The sequence below is a fragment of the Macaca thibetana genome, chromosome 16, assembly GCF_024542745.1.
Source record: "Macaca thibetana thibetana isolate TM-01 chromosome 16, ASM2454274v1, whole genome shotgun sequence".
Classification (NCBI taxonomy): domain Eukaryota; kingdom Metazoa; phylum Chordata; class Mammalia; order Primates; family Cercopithecidae; genus Macaca; species Macaca thibetana.
In genome coordinates this window covers 25,394,047-25,404,060 of record NC_065593.1, presented here as the reverse complement: position 1 = coordinate 25,404,060, position 10,014 = coordinate 25,394,047, and the positions used below count along the sequence as shown (strand labels likewise).

The 10,014-nt window shown below is 48.2% G+C and overlaps 1 pseudogene; it reads left to right on the top strand.

Moving 5' to 3' along the window:
* Positions 1-571: 571 nt before the first annotated feature.
* On the top strand, positions 572-5,981 carry LOC126938282 (40S ribosomal protein S16-like; annotated as a pseudogene).
* The last annotated feature ends 4,033 nt before the right edge of the window (positions 5,982-10,014 follow it).

Genomic DNA, 10,014 nt, shown 5'->3' with positions numbered 1-10,014 from the left:
GGCTGAGGCAGGAGAATCGCTTGAACCCGGTAGGTGGAGGTTGTAGTGAGCTGAGATGGCGCCACTGCACTCCAGCCTGGGTGATACAAGACCCTGTCTCAAAAAAAATAAATAAATAAAAATTATTTTATATTTGAGAGGGTCCTAGTTTAAATGCCATTTACTACCCACAGTCTTTAAATTTCCTTCCTTCTTTCCTTTTTTTCTTCTTCCCCGGTAACAAGCTGAGAGATTTAAGTTTCTTGACAAAGAAAATTATTAGGATTTTTTTTTCTTTTTCTTTTTTTTTTTTTTTTTTTTTTTTTTGGTGTGTTAACGTTGAGGGTGAAATGAGTGGATGAATGGTAGTGGAATTATCCAAACTCAGTAGTTGCATCAGACAAGCCACTGAAAAATAAGAGGGATCTATCACTTGCTGGTTCCTTGTGTGTTATGGATCCAGTAACTTTTGGCTATATTTCAATACAGGAAATGGGAAGAACTCTAAGGCATTCCCCAGATGTTCTATAAAATGTGCACATTAAAACATATGACACCGGCTTTTCCAGTTGTGGTGCTGCATGCTGAGGATCTCTTATCTACGCCCATAGCCATGCAGTCCAAGGGCCTGCTGCAGTCCGTGCAGGTCTTTGGATGGAAGAGGATGGCCACAGCCATGGCGGGCTGCAAATGTGTCAATGGCCTCATCGAAGTGAATAGGCAGCCCCTAGAGATGATGGAACCGCGCACGCTGCGGTACAAGCTGCTGGAACCAGTTCTGCTACTGGGCAAGGAGTGATTTGCTGGTGTGGACATCCACATCCTAGTGAAGGGTGATGGCCACATGGCCAAGATTTTTTTTTTTTTTTTTTTTTTTTTTGAGATGGAGTCTCATTCTGTCACCCAGGCTGGAGTGCAGTGGCACGATCTCGGCTCACTGCAATCTCCGCCTCCCGGGTTCAAGCGATTCCCCTGCCTCAGCATCCTGAGTAGCTGGGACTACAGGCGTGCATCACCATACCTGCATAATTTTTTGTATTTTAGTAGAGACGGGGTTTCACCATGTTGGCCAGGATGGTCTTGATCTCCTGACCTTGTGATCCACCCGCCTCAGCCTTCCAAAGTGCTGGGATTATGGGCGTGACATGACCCAGATTTATGCTATCTGTCAGTCCATCTCCAAAGCCCTGGTGGCCTGTTACCAGAAATACATGGAAATGGCTTCCAAGAAGGTTAAAGATGTCCTCATCCAGTATGACTGGACCCTGCTGGTGGCTGACACCTGTCATTGCAAATCCAGAAAGTTTGGAGGCCCTGGTGCTTGTGCTACCAAAAAGCCCATCACGAATATCAGGGTCCACCTGTGTAATAAACAATGTTTGGATTTATATATATATATATAAATGGCTTACGGATCACCTGACCTCAAGTGATCCGTCCGCCTAGGCCCTCCCAAAGTGCTGGGATTATAGGCATGAGCCACCGTGCCCAGCCCCTTCAACTTTTATTTTAAGTTTCAGGGTACCTGTACAGAATGTGCAGGTTTGTTAACTAGGTAAACGTGTGCCACTGTGGTTCGCTGCACAGATCAACTCGTCATCTTGGTATCAAGCCCAGTACCTGTTAGCTAATCTTCCTGATGCTCTCCCTCCACCACCAGGCCCCGGTGTGTGTTGTTTCTCCCCTTGTGTCCGTGTGTTCTCATCATTCAGCTCCTACTTATAAGTGAGAACATGTGGTATTTGGTTTTCTGCTCCTGCATTAGTTTGTTGAGGATAATGGCTTCCAGTTCCATCCATGTTTCTGCAAAGGACATGATCTCATGCCTTTTTATGACTGCAGGGGTATTACTTAAATATGCATAAAATACTCATGGGGAGCAGAGGAGAGGTGACCTCGGGTTGCATACTGAGTGGATGGGAACATCCTTATCTCAGATAAGCATACTCAGACTGACTGACCCACCAGCTTCTCAAGCCCAGAGACCTACTCTGCTTGCAAAGGTAATTTGCAATGTGCTTACAAAACTATACCCTTAATAGACTCTATATAAAGACTGGAACAATGTCGCTGAAAAATAAATGTTACCAGGGACCTGGAGAGGAGGAATGGTGACAGCAGAGGAATAGAATGAGCTTGGAATTCAAAGACACACAACACCAAACAGCAACGTGATGACTCCTCTAGGTCTTATTTTCAGAGTAAAAGAAGCAGCAGGCGCACCTGTAGATTCAGGTGAAGGTGCAGGAGACTACGCAGCCATGGGTAACAACTTACAAGGAAATGGTCTTGTTATCTGTATAGTGGTGTCACTCTGGCTGAATGTCAATTACAGTGATTACTTAAAGGCCATCCACATTCACCTGATAGGGCTGGGAGTCCTGTGGGTGAAAGGTGGGGAGTGGATTCCTGCTCACCTTGAAATCCGAGCTCTGCACCAGGAAGCAGAGGTCAAAGGGCATCCCCTTCTGGAGGGCATGTGCATCTTCCTCTCCTTGGGCCCCCATCTTCTTTTCTGCCTCGTGTTGCACACCACGTACCCTCCGTCTTCAAACCGAGGGTTGAAGTGGAAGGCAAGGTTGTTTCCACTGAAGCCGGTCTGAAAGTCCACAGCAAACCTAGGCCCAGGGAAAGCAAATAGTCTTCTGTGGCATGGCCGAGGAGGGCCTCGGCGCCTCTGCCCTGCGTTTGTCTGGGATCTTGCATAGAACCTGCCTGGCAGACACTGCTTGGTTGGCATCCTTTTTGTTTCTCTAATTTGAATCCAATGTGTTTTTGTGCAATTAATTGCATTTTGCCTTTACAGCATGATTTTCTAAAAATAAGTAGAAAATGGTTAAGGAAAAGTGCTGGAATGAGCAAACAAGAAGCATAGGTCTTGGAAAGTGATTACCAATTGGTACCAAAGATGGAAGTTGCTAAGCACACCTAGAAGAGACAGCCTTCCATGCCAGTGGACACTTGTTGGAGGCCAGCACTTGCCTGACTAAGTGGGAAAGAAGAGAACAAATGTAAAGAGCATGTGAAATTGGGTCCGGGCGCAGTGGCTCACGCCTGTAATCACCACACTTTGGGAGGCTGAGGCAGGCAGATCACTTGAGCCCAGGAGTGGAAGACCAGCCTGAGCAACAAAGCGAGATCTCATCTCTACTTTATACATATATATACACACACACACACACACATATATATGCATATATGCACACACACATATATACACACACACATATATACACACACATATATATACACATATATACACACACACATATATATACACACACACATATATATACACACACATATATATATAAAATTAGCTAGGCATCATGATGCATGCCTATAGTCCCAGCTGCTTGGGGGGCCGAGATGCGAGGATCTCTTGAGCCCAGGAATTCGAGGCTGCAGTGAGCTATGATCGTACCACTGCACTCCAGCCTGGGTGAAAGAAAAGAGTCCCTGTCTCAAAAGAAAACAATTAATTAATTAAATGAATAAATGGAGAAGATTGCATTAGAAATATCTCTGCTTGTATTTTTTCCTTTGGAGTCCTTCAGCTTCACCCCTGTAGTCCTTTGGAAATTCCTGCCCCAAGGAAGGGAGAGGCAGAAAGCTCCTGAGAGGAGAGCGCCCTCTGAGGTAGGATCTGTCTGTTCCACAGGATGGGAGTGGGAAGCCCTCCTGGTGCTGGGAGGTGGGGGAGGCAGAGGGACAGGGAGAGAGGAAGGGGTGGAAGATGAGAGGCTTGGTCCTGATTCCCCTCGTTGCAGGGTTCACGGGGATCGGGGCCTCCCTGCCCTTGGCATCTCCTGGGGGCACTGCAGGCTCTCAGAGAAGTCCCACAGCAGCATGGCAATGGCAGAGGAGGTCACCAAGAATCTAGGTGGCTGAGCTGAGGTTGAACTGGGATCTGCGAGGCCCAGAAGGTCTTAAGGAGAGGTCCCCTGGGACTGAGGCAGAAAGGCTTCCGAGAGAGAGCCATGAGACCAGAGGCTCTTCTGTGGGCCCCGCAGACTTCAGCAGGCAGCCACCCGTGGTCTCCCACCAAGCCAGGAGAGAGCTGTGTGCCACGTGGTCGGGGTTCCTTGGCAGGGGTCAGCCAGGCCTGTGTGAGGGTCTAGAGCCCTCCTAGCCCCTGAGAAGCCATGTGAGCTCGTCTCTGTTCCCAGTCAGCCCACCTTGGGAGGGAGGAGGGGGGGTGGGAAACTGCCCTGATACAATGTTAGTATTTTGAATTGACTTAGTAGTTTCCAGAAAAGGCCTTGAAATCAAAAGAGACCAAATTACTTTGGATGTCAATTTTCAGTATTTTCACGTCAGCAGAAGGAGAGCTTCAGAGTGGATGAGAGCAGTATGGGAAATGGAGGAGGTTTGATTTTTTTAACTCTTAGTCACAGTGTGCAAGGTTCAACTCAGAACATAATCCTCCAACTCTGACCATCCCACTCCCTCCTTAGACCGCCAGCTCCCAGGGCCCCATTCATCCCGGAGTCCAGGTTAATGGCGCCCCTGGCTGCAGGTTGTGCCTGCAGAGTGCTGTCCTGTGGCATGGGTTAGGTACGCACTGGGCCTCCCCTGAGCCAGGCACGTGAGCTTGGATGTTGTTGTTTGAACTAACCCAGGCTCCCAGGCAATGGTTTACTAAGGGATGAGGCTGCAGTGAAACATTTCCATCCATTACACACACATCTGCTTCCACTGGAGCTGAGAACAGTCCCATTGACAGTGATCTGAAGTGTGTCCTGGAGACCCCCTTGCATAGTCCCAGAAAAGGGGACAGCCTGCAGGGAAAAGGTGTGGGGCCATCAGTCAGGTGGCCGGCCTCCCGTTTGCTCCCCTCCAGCGCTAGTCAGTGGTCGGCCTGGGTGTGACAGCACCATGCGAAGGGATGGGGTGGGGCTGTGACCAGCATAGATGAAGTCTCAGCCCCACGGGTCTTAGGGTCCCGTGTGGAGGCAGACACAAATCCAATTAGTTACTCAGACAGTCTAAGCTTGTGATAAGGAGAAGCCTGGCCGTGAGAGACGCGACAGGGAGCTGAGCTTGTGTGAGAGTCTGAGAGGCGGTGGAGGCTGCATCAGGAACGCACCAGGCTGAAGGCCTTCCTTCCAGGCAGGGAAGAGGCAGGCAGACGCCCCGGGCTGGTAAGGAACTAGGTAGTAATGGGGGCTGCTGGACCTCATGCCAAGCTCCCAGCAAAGCGCCCAGGGCCCTGGCTGGAGACTCGGGAGGCCCAAGGGAACAAAGGGACCCATCAAGGGTCTGCAGGTTCCACGAGAGGGTCACATGAGAGGCACAAGAAGAAGGCATGTCCCTCTCCCCACCACCACCATATAACGATGGCCACCGTGACCTTTGCCCTCCTGGCCACCGTCAGCAGAGTCTCTTCCCAGGTGCTGTCTGCAGCCATGGGGCAGCCGCCTCCTCTGCTTCTGCCCCTGGGCTCTCCATTCCTTCCCTCAGGCCCTCAGCAGCCCCAAACTCAAGCGTAGTTTCCGCACCCGTCCCAGGCCCCACGGGCTACCACTTTGTCAAATTCTCTGTCCGGGGCTCTTTAAAGGAGCGATGGACCATGGTGAGGATGCATCGCTTCAGAGTCAGGTCTGAATCCTAGCTCTGCTGCCTCATGACCTGAGTGGCCTTGGGAAGCCTATTTCAGCTCTCTTTGCCTCAGTTTCCTCATCTGTAAAATGGGAAGGTGTTTCTCCTACTGCATGTGACTGATGATTTCATGAGAAAAGGCCTGTGATGGAAGAGATTGGCACATAGGAGATGCTTCTCCACTGTCACCCACCCTCCACCTTGATTTCTCTGAGCAAAATTCACAAACTGGTACTTCCAGTTTTCAAAGTTTATTCCGAAATGCCTCATATCCAGTGTGGTTCTATAACCCGCATTAAAGCACAGTTCTATCTCCTGGCTGATTTTCACATTCTTCAGGTTTTTAATGTCTTCTCTAAAATCTCCTTTAGGTCAATTTCCAACACAAATTAAATGCCTAAAGGAGCCAGGCAGGGATGTGTTATGAGTCAGATGGCCAGGTAGGGAGTGGTGGGGACTGTGGCAAAGTAGACGTCACACCCCTCACCTGAAAAGTCAACATCTACTCAGCGCTAACCAGTGATTACCATCTGGGCCCAGGATTGGCAGAGCCTCCACATGTTTAAGATGAGATAGAAACCTGGATTTTTTTTTCTGTAACATTTTCTAATTTCTTGGAGGAAAATTTTTGTCAAAACAGATTAAGTAAAAGTTCCTGGCTAGGCACAGTGGCTCACATCCATAATCCCAGCACACTGGGAGGCCGAGGCAAAACAATCATTTGAGCCCAGGAGTTTGAGGCCAGCCTGGGCAACATAGTGGGACCCCCCCATCTCTACAAAAAATTTAAAAATTAGCCAGATGTGGTGGTGAACACCTTTAACCAGTTAGTTGGAAGGCTGAGGTGGGAGGATCACGTGAGCCTGGGAGGTCGAGGCTGTAGTGAGCCACAGTCACACCACTGCACTCCAGCCTGGGCAACAAAGGGAGACCCTGTCTCAAATGAAACTCCCCAAATTCCCATATTATAGAGATACACAGTGAAATATTTGCAATGGAATGGTATCTCTGGATTTGCTTCCACATATCTGAAGGTAGGAAGGGAAGCAAGCGAGGGAGGGTGTAGGATGAAGCAAGATAGGCCAGTGTTGATCGTTGTTGGAGCAGAGTGATGGGTGTGCGTTGTTGATGGTACAATTCCCTCTGCATGTTTGAATTTCCTATAATAACAAGTTAGAAGAAACACTGTGAAGGCCAAACAGAAAACACCTGCCAGCCAAATTCAGCCTACTGGCCACTGCTTTCTGGTCTGTATTGCTGAGTTGTGTGACCACACAGGACCCTGGGAAACCCGTCCTCGCTCAGTGTACACACCTGGCTCCGTGAAAGCCCCAGGAAATCTGGGATCTGACTCAGATAGACTCTGCTCCCCATGGATTTGAGGGGGTGTCTTTTGTTGTCCGTCAGGTCAGCTCTGAACTCTGCCATTAAGTACTTTAGTGACCTCAAGCAAAGCACAGCTTCTCTGTGTCTCTGACTTCTCTTTCTTGTCCCTGTCTACACCCGCCGTGTGGGGGAAGGAGAGTCAGCCTGATCCAGGTATGGACCAGCATGACCTAGGATCGGGAAGCCTGTTGGCCCTGAAACATGTCTGTGGAACATTTTTCCCCTTGTCTGTTTGTGGAGGCCTGTGATTCTCTCCAGAGCCTTTCACACTATCATGAGAGTCAACGCTGGAAATACACACCCTCCTGGGAAGCATGCGGCCTCCACTCAAGCGTATTCACACCACAGCGTCTAGAATTGAAGGCAGAGCGTGATGGACGTGGGCTCACAAGTACATACAAGGCTTAACTAAGGAAGCCAGGAGGGAGAAAGAGCAAGTACAGATCATGGGGGCGGGACAGGGCAGGTTAATCTCCAAGGCAACAAATTCCCCAAAAAAGTTCTGTGAGGTTTCAAAATGTCTTAAATGGTGCCCTCAAATTCTGAAAAACAAGATCATTTAATTTAATTTAATTTAATTTATTTTGAGATGGGTTCTCCGGATTGGAGTGCAGTGAGGGGTATGATCATGGTTCATTGCAGCCTCCACCTCCTGGACTCAAGTGATCCTCCCACCTCAGCCTCCTGAATAGCTGAGACCAAATAGGTACATGCCACCATGCCCCACTAATTTTTAAGTTTTTTTGAAAAGACGGGTTCTCCATGTGTTGCCAGGGATGGTCCTGAACACCTCAAGTGATCCTTCTGTTTTGGCCTCTCAAAGGGCCAGGATTTCAGGCATGAACCATCATGCCCGGCCTGAAAAATGAGATTTTAAATCAAATATCATCCTACAAACAAGGTTATTCATTGTAGCATTGTAATACAAAAGATTATAAAGCAAAGCACTGGAAAGAGCTCAAAAGTCTTCCAACAATAACAAGGTGAAATAAATTAGAGTATTTCCATAGAATAGGTTCTGGGTAGTCTTAAAAAGAAAAGAAAAGAAAAAGAGGAAGACGGAACTCTGAGCACCAATATGGAATGATGCCATTTGTATAAAAAGTGGGTAGGGGAAGGCTATGGATTTGCATTTATTTATTTATAGATAAAATATCTCTGGAAAGATTTAAAAGAAACTTGTAACACTGGTTATCAGTGGGCCACCCCCCAGAAACATCCCCATTCGAATCCCCGGAAACTGTGAATATGTTGTAGAAGGACCTTTGCAGATGTGAGAAAATTAATAATTTTGGCATGGGGAGATTGTCCTAATTTTACAGGTGGTCCCAGTGTAATCACAAAGATCCTGTAAAAAGGTGGCAGGAAGATCAGAGTCAGAGGTAGGAGATGTAACAACAGAAGCAAGAAGAAGCTGTCTTTGGGGTTTTTCTGTTTGTTTGTTTTGTGTTTTGTTTTTGTTTTTTGGTTTTTTTTGAGACAGGAACTCACTCTGTCACTCAGGCTGGAGTGCAGTGGCATGATCTGAGCTCACTGCAGCCTCCACTTCTCCAGGTTCACGTGATCCTCCCACCTCAGCCTCCCAGGTAGCTGGGACCACAGGCATGCACCACTACACCCGGCTAATTTTATTTATTTATTTACTTATTTATTTATTTGTTTATTTTTGAGATGGAGTCTTGCTCTGTCACCCAGGCTGGAGTGCAGTGGCACGATCTTGACTCACTGCAACCTCTGCCTCCCGGGTTCAAGCTATTCTGGTGCCTCAGCCTCCCGAGTAGCTGGGATTACAGGCACCTGCCACCATGCCTGGCTAATTTTTGTATTTTTCTTTTTCTTTTTTTTCTTTTTGAGATGGAGTCTCGCTTGTCACCCAGGTTGGAGTGCAGGGTGCGATCTCCCCTCACTGCAAGCTCTGCCTCCCAGGTTCACTCCATTCTCCTGCCTCAGCTTCCCGAGTAGCTGGGACTACAGGCGCCCGCCACCACACCCGGTTAATTTTTTGTATTTTTAGTAGAGACGGGGTTTCACTATGTTAGCCAGGATGGTCTCAATCTCCTGACCTTGTGATCTGCCTGTCTCAGCCTCCCAAAGTGCTGGGATTACAGGCGTGAGCCACCGCTTCCGGCCCCCAATTTTTGTATTTTTCATAGTAGAGATGGAGTTTCACCATGTTGGCCAGGCTGGTTTCAAACTCCTGAACTCAGGTGATCCGGCTGCCTCAGCCTCCCAAAGTGCTGGGATTATAGGCACGAGCCACCATGCCCGACCTTATCACAGTTTTGTTTTTTTTTTTAAGAGACAGAGCCTCACTCTGTCTCCCAGGCTGAAGTGTGGTGGTGCGATCTTGGCACACTGCAACCTCTGCCTCCCAGGTTCAAGCAATTATTTTGCCTCAGACTCCTGAATAGCTGGACTACATGTGCATGCCACCACGTCTGGCTAATTCTTTTCATATTTTAGTAGAGACAGGGTTTCACTGTGTTCCCCAGGCTGGTCTTGAACTCCTTAGCTCAGGCAATGCGCCTGCCTCAGTCTCCCAAAGTGCTAGGATTATAGGTATGAGCCACTGCGCCTGGCCTATCACAACGTTTTAAAAGTGAAAAGTTATATACATATAAATGTTCCTTACATTTGTATCTACATTATTAAAAACCGCAAACCAGCTGAAGTATAAATGGGGGAACAGTTTAACACACGTCAGTAAGACTGAAACTTGTTTATGCTAAGACAGAAAATATAAAATGATGTTTGCTAGGAGAATAACTGTTAAAAACATGCCCATTGGCCCGGTGTGGTGGCTCACGCCTGTAATCCCAGCACTTTGGGAGGCCGAGGCAGGTGGATCACCTGAGGTCAAGTGATCAAGACCATCCTGGCCAACATGGTGAAACCCCGTCTCTACTAAAAATAGAAAAATTAGCCGGGCATGGTGGTGGGTGCCTGTAGTCCCAGCTACTCAGGAGGCTAAGGCAGGAGAATCGCTTGAACCTGGAAATGGAGGTTGCAGTAAGGTGAGATGGTGCCGCTGCACTCTAGCCTGGGCAA